The sequence below is a fragment of the Vespa mandarinia genome, chromosome 5 (assembly GCF_050613455.1).
Source record: "Vespa mandarinia isolate Hongniang chromosome 5, ASM5061345v1, whole genome shotgun sequence".
Lineage (NCBI taxonomy): Eukaryota > Metazoa > Arthropoda > Insecta > Hymenoptera > Vespidae > Vespa > Vespa mandarinia.
In genome coordinates this window covers 6,938,511-6,947,500 of record NC_140814.1, presented here as the reverse complement: position 1 = coordinate 6,947,500, position 8,990 = coordinate 6,938,511, and the positions used below count along the sequence as shown (strand labels likewise).

Sequence of the window (8,990 nt, the reverse complement as noted above, 5' to 3'; positions counted from 1 at the left end):
AATGTATCCTGAGTGTTTACGACTTATCATACGTCGTTTGTATTCCGAAAAAGCGATAAAGATTCGCTGGGTTATGCTTATATCGCGTATAAACGATGTATAAGTAGAAAAAGAGACAGGCAGAGAGAATCAGAGAGAGAGAGAGACTTATTACATAAAACAAAAAAAAAAAAAAGAAATAGAGAAACAATTTCGATTGTGACAATTATTGAGAAAGTGAAATCTAAGCTAAGTGAAAAAATGGATTTTATCTTATATTATAATCGTCATGTTTCATTGATGTATATCATAAAAAAAAAAAAAAAAAGAAAAAAAAATACGACGTCATTAAAAGAGAGAATGTACGATTTTTATTGAATTTTTGTAATCTCTGGTTCGTTTATTCGTGGTTTATCGATCCTACCAGGAATTCCGTGCGACTCTTAATCGCGCAGGTATAATACATATTTTTCCTGCTCTGCAGTTTGTTGTCGAGAGCGTTCTAGGTAAGTCTCTCTGTAATTTCTCCTTCGCGTTCTCTTCACATATACAGGCTGTTCCAAAAGTTTTAAACCCCATACTTCAGGAACGTATCGAGGGATTCCCATTGGACAACTTTTTCAAGTTGTTTATTTATTTATTTATTTATTTTTTTTTTTTTTCTTTTTCATGTAAAATACTGTAAACATGTAGCATATATAGAGAAGAGGAACGATTCATCAGCAGGATGCGGATACAAAGTTCTTATTATTTATAAATGTACAAGTTTTTGTTATAGCAGTTGAATTAAATGATAAAGAAAGAAGAAGAAGAAGAAAGAAAAGAAAAAAGAAAAAAAAAAAACAAACTTAATTGCGTTAGATTATATTCTCGATGCAATTTTATCAAATTTGAATTTATCAAAAGGGCTAAAGTAGATATTGTATTTAATGTATTCTATGATAAATGATCAATTTCATAAGTTAATATCGTAAGTTGATTCGAACGGTAATTAATTCTTATTAAAATGTTTTCTCTATGGGATCACCTTAATACGTTTCTCAAATATTGCACAAATCTTTTTGGACACCTTGTATACATTCTTACATACGTAGGAGGTAGTTACATAGGTAGGTGAGTAGCAACCAGAAAACGAGCGATGAGAATCGACTAGCTCTGAGGGTAACGGACGGCTCGAGCCAGTCGAACCGTTGCTTTCACGCGAATCGTGCCTCTTCAAAGTGTCTTCCGTATTTCTATTTCTCTTTATCTTTTTTTTTTCTCTATATCTCTCTCTCTCTCTCTTTCGCTCTCTATCTATCTTTATCTCTATCTCTTTCATTCTTCGTTTCTAGTACGAAGACGTGGAATCGATTTTTTAAATTCGGCTACGTTCCAAACAATTTAACTTTTTCGCTCGGTGTGAGAGATACCTTTACTTTTGTAAGCCTTTCTAATTATCTCCGAAGAAATCGTATATAGATCTTCTGGTATGTTTTCAATTGATTCTCGAAATAAAATATACGATAAGATTATATAGATATTTCCTATTACGTAGTTATATTTGTAATGATATTTGATTTTTTTTTCTTCTCTCTTTTTTTTTTTTTTTTTTTCTTTCTTTTGGTCCATTTCAAATAATGATTTAGGATGATCTATAATTCTTCCTTTTTTTTCTTTTATTTTTCTCTTATTAACGAATGTATGTCGATTTTAATCAAAATGTTACAAATTATTAAAAAAAATATATATATATATATATATATTCTAAATTTTTGTATTATTTTTTAGGAAAGTTAAAAAAAAAGTAATGTCATTTCTTCCTTCTTATAAGTTATTTTTTTAATCGTTTCTATTCAATGTATCGTTTATTATATACAAAATTCGTGAGGAAAGAAAATATGTAAATATTTTTCAACAACGCTTGTAGCGTTTGTTGTGAGAGAAACTTAATACAAGCAGGACGTCTCCGTGTGATATACAATCGATCGAGTCGCGTCTCGAGGTCGACGTACTTGCGTTAACTGGAACCTTCTAAGGAGGGCAGCGTATCGTCCTGCGAAAAAGGACAACTCTGCGACGTTTATAGCGAGTGATCGACGATCTCCTTGCGAAAACGAAAATTATCCTTCTTCGTTTTTCTTGAAGAAGAAACTTGAAGTTGTCGAGTTCGAAAAAGAGAGACAGACAGACAGATAGACAGAGAGACAGAGAGAGAGAGAGAGAGAGAGAAAGAGAGAGAGGAACGTATATTTTCGTTGGAAATATCGTCGATGTCGAGACAAGGTACTTGAAGAAACGTCTTTCAAATTTTTCTGCCTTTTGATAGACGATAGAAAAAGAATAGAATAAAATAATATGGGATAAGATAAAATAGAAAGGAATGCAATAGGATATGTTTGTGTTTGGTTGGATAACTTCAAAAAAAAAAAAAAAAAAAAAAAAAAAAAATAAAACGAAAGGAAAAGAAGAAGAAGAAGAAGAAGAAAGAGGAGAAAAGAAGGAAAAGAAGAAGAAGAACAACAACGGAAACTAAATTACAGTTGGTTGTCGTCGTGAAATCAATTTACGAAATTAATCCTTTACGATCCCGTCTGTCTCATTCAATGGACTATCAGCAAGTCCGTATTATTTCGTGAAATCAATTTGTTAAATTAATCCCTTGCGATTCGTTTGTCTCGTTCAATGGACCATCAGAACATCCAAGTCTATTTCGGAACAAAATGTTATAAAATATTTAAGGTTTTGGAATAGTATTGAAATAATGATATGAAATATTATATCAGATAATATTTTATGATTTAATTTTCTACAATTGAATCATCGAAACATGAACGACGAAGGAAAACGAGTTTCTAAAAGTAATTGTAAAATAAAATAATAATAATAATAATAATAATAACAGCAATAATAATAATAATAATAATAATAATAATAATAATAATAATAATAATAATAATAATAATAATAATAATAATAATAATAATAAAAATGATTATCATTATTATTATTTGCATTTCATTTGAGCGTTAATTGCAAAATTATAATTAACTATTTAATAGAATATGACTGTACAAGACGTAATCTTGATAAAACAATAAGTCGATTTCATTTAACAACTAAGAAATATTTGTTTGAAATAATTAAACGATTATTGTATAAAATTGAAATTGAAAATTTATTATTATTATTATTATTATTATTATTATTATTATTATTATTATTATTATTATTATTATTATTATTATTATTATTATTATTATTATTATTATTAAACCGAACAAAGTTTGTCGTTGTCGAGGAATCCGATAATAAGAAAAAATAAATAAATATATTCGAATGAGACTGTTCGTCATTCTCGTCGTGTTTTCTCGACAACCAACTCGACAGCTGTCACAAACTATCGGTCTGGATTTCCACGGATGAGTTTGTAGCGAAGGAATAGAAGTATAAGAAACAGAAAAAGAAGATGAAGAAGAAGAAGAAGAAGAAGAAGAAGAGGAAGAGGAGGAGGAGGAGGAAAAGTAGGAAAACGCGTGGAAGGAAAGCTTTCGGTGTGAAAGATTTTCGATGTCTAGACGTGTTTTCTCTTTCTATATCTCTCTTTATTTCTCTCTCTCTCTCTCTCTCTCTCTCTCTCTTTCTCTCTCTCTCTTTCTTCGAGCGTCTTTCAGGAAGACCCGCGGCAACATCGAGAATCTAGCTTGGTTGGAAATTCGAGAGTGGAAGAATGGTTCGTCGCTTTCTTCGTCCCTTTCGAATCTTCCTTCTTCCTCGTATCGAAGAAAGTTTTAGAATATAACCTTGGAAGAAGAAAAAGAGGATGAGAAGGAGTAAAAGGAGGAGGATAAGGAGGAGGAGGAGGAGAAAAAGAAGAAGAAGAAGAAGAAGAAGGTAGCGAAGGTGATGGCGGGTAGCAGGCAGTCGAGATGATTGATAGCAAAGAGCACGAGCGTGTGGTACAATGGGGCTAGAAATATGAGAGTGGAATAAAATTCATAGCGGTTGCCAAGGGAGACGTTAGCGCGTAGCGCGATTGAGATGCAAATGTGCGACGAGACACCCGGTAGAAGTGAAGGAATATTTTCTCTTTCTCTCTCTCCCTCTCTCTCTCTCTCCCTCTGTCTCTCTCTCTTTCTCTCTCTGTCTCTCTCTCTTTTTTTTTTATCTTGTTAAGAGTAACGATACATTAGCTCTTTCTGTCTCTGTGGAGACTCGCAAAAGAGAAATTTTTTGCTCTTCTCTTCGAGTCGAAAGATGACCTTACTAAAATTCTTCTTTTGATTTTATGCGTTCTTTTTCTTCTTTTTGATTAAAATCGATATTAGTTGTATGAATTAGTTATAATAAATCGAACCTACTTCATATATATATATATATATATATATATATATATATATATGTGTATGTACATACGTGGCATAATTTATTTCGTAATCTACGCGAACTCTACGACTTGTTTTATTAATACCACGATATTTTTTGTCTCGTTTAGGTTTATCCTTCGAGTCCGGTTAATGGCTGTCACGGTCGTCGGCTAGGGGCCAGGCGTCTGAGGAAGTTTCCAGGCTGTCAGAGCAAAAATACAGCTTGTACCCGATGAGTGTGAGTATTATCTATTGTTTATATGTGTGTATATGTAATACTTATCGTTCGCTTAAATTAACATTCGCCGAAATTTTTTGGAACGCTGCCACTTCGCGTGTCTCGATAGTTCTTTCCTTTTTTCTTTTATTTCTTTCTTTTTTTTTTTTTTAATGTTTTTTTATTTTTTATTTTTTTTTTTTTTTTTTTTTTTTTTTGAATAACAAGGAAAGAAAATAGACGTCACGCAGTCACGTAGATGTCACGCAGAAACAATTTATTCGATAATATTGCCGAGAGAAAATTTATATTTGTTATTTGGCGCGAAAATCGAAAGCCGAGAGATTCTTGTTCTTTTTCTTCCCCCAAGTTTTTTCTTTCTTTTTTTTTTCTTTTTTTTTTCTTTTTTTTTCAACTTCTCCGACGATTACGCAGTTATCTAAAAATTTCCTTCAGAAGACTTTGTGTCATCTTTCAATTAACGCGTAAAACTTCACTGGTATAAAAACGTGGCTTCTTCACCAACAAGAAACTTACGAGTTCCTCGCCAGCTCAATGAGGGTCTCGACTTTTATTGAACTTAATTTCTTCGACTCGATTGATTTAACTCGATCGCGACACTCGCCTTTACTATTATAAACGAATTCGAAAAGCTCCCGATACTCTTTTTAGTTATACATACGTATGATTACGAACATAGAAAACATTATTAATTTATATTAATTTATTTATAAATAGCGACGCTTTTAATGTGTCGAATTCGACGAATGATTATGAGCTTAGTATAACGAATTACGATACTGAAAATGCAATTATCATTGGAACTTTACTTGTTTCATCGTTCTTTTTTTTTTGCCTTTTCTTTTCTTTTGGTTTTTTTCGAGAAGAAATTTTTTCACGATATAATTTACAAAATATTAACTTCTATTAAGTTCCTATACTTTGTCCGAGTTATATACGTCTGTAGATGTTGTAAAATTGAAAAAAAAAAGAAAAGAAAAGAAAAGAAAAAAAATGATGGGACTTATCGTAAAGACCTTCGGTTAGTGATAAGCTTCAGTGTGATAATAAAAATAAGTAAGTAGTAATACCGTTATCTTTTCTAACAGGTTAGATTGGCAGGTGGTCATATGGTGAAGCAGAGGAGGTTTATCGGGAACACAAACAACAAGATGATCAATATACGGGAACATTTATAGGCCCTACGATATTAGTGAAATATATATCAAACGAAGAAAATCAAGTATTTTCGAATCGAAAGAAGGGGAAAGGTTTTTTTAGGTGACCTTCCTGAATGTGGCGGATCCGAAGGTCAATTTTAGTTGATGAAGAAGTGTCACGTTACGAATGTATTAGGGTGCTCTTGTTGTGAGGTGCTAAAAAGAAGGGTATTAAATCAAGATAAGAAAAGGAAAAAGGAAAAGGGAAGGATAAGAGAAAAGTGAGACAAGAGAAAAGCAAGGTGATAACCGAGAGAGGAAGGAAGAACGATATATAAATGCGTCGGTTGATGCATCTGGCATAATTTACTCGCCCCCCTTTTTTGCCCTTGCTTCTTCACGAGATACATTTTTTCTTTTTTTAAATCTTTATTTTCTTTCTTATTAAAAAGGTAAGAACGAGATTTTTAATAATATTTACGGCCATCGTTCGTCCGTACTTTTTTCTTCGTTCATTCGTTCGTCCATTCGTCCGTTTTGTAATACTGATGATTATGAAATTGATCACGTGAACGTTCAATAAATTAATCCGAGCTATAGTTATTAACGATGATTTTTTATAATTACGTTGATTTTATCGTTGTTAAATATTTTTTTTCTTTTTTTTTTTTTTCTCTTCATGTAATTAATATTACATGTATTTTTTTTTTTCTTTATATTAAAGTTCATGTTTAAGAGAAGAGAGAGAGAGAGAGAGAGAGAGAGAGAGAGAGAGAGAGAGAGAGAGAGAGAGAGAGAGAGAGAGAGAGAGATAGAGAGAAAATATATTGCCGATCGTGAAAATATCTTCGAATGTTTGACATATACATAAATGAAGAAAAAGAGCGAGAGAGCAAGAGAGAGCGAGAGAGAGAGAGAGAGAGAGAAAAAGAGAAAGAGAAAAGAGAGAAAGAATATAAAAGAGGAAATATTTTCGATTTATCGATGGAAACAAGCGTGCAACGAACGGTGGGACGGCTCCGTTGGCGAGCATTACACGCGCGTGTCCTCGTTTCCGCAAGGCGTAATTGCAAATCGTAGTGAAAGTCGTCGGACGAGCGAACGATCGCGTATTCTCCGGCAAACATTCGAGAGCGAACGAACGAACGAACGAACGAACCAACGAACGAACGAACGAACGAACGAACGAACGAACGAACGACGGCGTTGTAGTGGAAAATTTATTATCGGTCTCTCTCGTCCGTGATGGAACGTTTATATCGACCGTGCGTTTCCTCGACGAACGAACTGTTCGTCGTTGCTCGTTCATGAAACAGATTCGTCGACGTTGTTGGAAAAATTTTCGTGAAGTTTTCCATTTGCCGAGCCTACAAGCGTACCAGAAACACATGTATATGTACGAGAAGATCGATTTGAATTTTTCACTAAAATCTTTTTCATCGTATCCGAAAGAATGACACCCTTTCTTCTTCTTTTTTTTTCCCCCCACCCCGTTCTTTTTTTCTTTCTTTTTTCTTTCTTTCTTTCTTTTTTTCTTTTTTTTTTAATTCTTTTTCTCCTCTCTTTTTCAGATTTTCAGCTGTCCGTCCTAACGGATTCTCTCTGTTTTTTTTTCCTCCCCGTTTCTCTGTCTCTCTCTCTCTCTCTCTGTCTCCCTATCTCTCCTCCCCCTCCCCCCCTCCCTCCTCCCTCTAGTTTTATATTATTTCTTTTTTATTTCTCATTTTTTCTTTTCTTTTTTTTTTTTTTTCTTTTTTTTTTCTTTCTCTCCTTTATTACTAGAAAAATATTTTCTTGTGATTATTTACACACAAGGGACGATGTACGACGGATAAGCCAAAGTAATCGAGTGATATTTTTTTATCGATATACATTATTCGTTCTTATTTCTACTTTTTGAGAGATAGATAGATAGATAGAAAATAGTTAGATAGATCGTTAGATAGATAGACAGACAGATAGATAGACGGACAGACAGACAGACGGACAGACAGGCAGGGCAGACTTATAGAGAAAGAGAGAGGGAGAGAAAGAAAGAGAGAGAGAGAGCGGAAGGTAGAAAGAAAAGAGAATAAAAAAGGAAGGTGGGAAATGCGAAAGGTAGATAAACGTATAAGATTTATATAACGAACCAGTATAGAACGATATACATATATATATATATATATCTATATGTATATGAAGAAAAGTTGAGAATATTTCAAAAAGCTTATGACAGGCACAGGATCGATAGTTATATACAACAACAATAACGACAACTGCTACAACAGCAACAACAACAACAACAGCAATAACAACAACAACAACAATAACAACAACAACAACGACGAAAATATATATGCACGAATATAGGAAGACATATATACGCACCGTGTATGGTGGTGTTATTCGAGCTTGTTAAGCTCAACGATTTTCACGACTTTTCTCGATCTATGTGCCAGACAGGCAGAGCTTTCTTCATAATGGTGAGTACGACAAGAACATACGCTTTTATTATTATTCCTTCTCTTCTTTCTTTTCTCTATCTTCTTCTTTTCCTTTGTCTTGTTTTCGTTTTTCTTGGTTTCTTTTTTTTTTCTTTTTTCTTTTCTTTCCTTTTTTTAACGTAATCAACTTGGAGCTAATCCATTTTGTTCCTATTTTTTTCTTTTTTTTTCTCTTTTTTTTTTTTTTTTTTTTTTTTTTTTTTTTTTTTTCTTATTTACCTTCGTATGTATCTATGCGTCACGTTAGAAACGAAGCTTTTTCATTTACCTTAATATTTAGACGATACGTATTGTAAAACGACAAGGTACGTCGTGCCTGTTACGATGCAACCATCGATCATTGACATCGATCGACCATAACTCTTCCTACGAAGAGACTTTTTATGTCTACGATGTCGACCTTCGATACGATCGAAGCATCGAGAGAGAACAATTTTGCTTGACCGTCCTCCATCCTGTCAAACAAGCGAAACTTTCCACTCATTTCGGTTTATACCATATGGCATATAAATATATATAACACTGATGGTCGTAGTATTAAAAGAGAGACGTTTTCCCTTTTTTTTTTTTCTTTTCTTTTCTTTTCTTTTCTTTTATAAATTTTCTCTCAATTTCTTTTTTTTTTTTTTTTTTTTTTTTTTTTCGTTTTCCATCTCTTTTTTTCTTCCATTTATTCTTTTCACTTTGGTATTATTAAAAGAGATTTTACCTGTGTCAGGAAGAGAAAGCTTTTACATAGGAATTTTTAAATTAATGTAATCGTTCTAATAGATTGCACATAAAAACACGTGCGATCGAATAT

General features: G+C 32.8%; 1 protein-coding gene across 6 annotated transcripts in view; it reads left to right on the top strand.

The window, feature by feature from the left end:
* Mdr49 (Multi drug resistance 49) overlaps positions 1 to 8,990 on the top strand; it is a 67,083-nt gene that overhangs the window by 8,108 nt on the left and 49,985 nt on the right. The window contains exons 2-5 of one of the 6 annotated variants that reach the window (XM_035867092.2): positions 4,454 to 4,563; positions 5,652 to 6,154; positions 7,274 to 7,802; positions 7,921 to 8,167. The gene's annotated coding sequence lies outside the window, so the exon portion shown is untranslated. Of the gene's footprint in view, positions 1 to 1,255; positions 1,449 to 2,223; positions 2,245 to 4,453; positions 4,564 to 5,651; positions 6,155 to 7,273; positions 8,168 to 8,990 lie in introns of those variants that run through there. The other 5 variants (XM_035867093.2, XM_085657072.1, XM_085657073.1 and 2 more) reach the window with 5 other exon arrangements.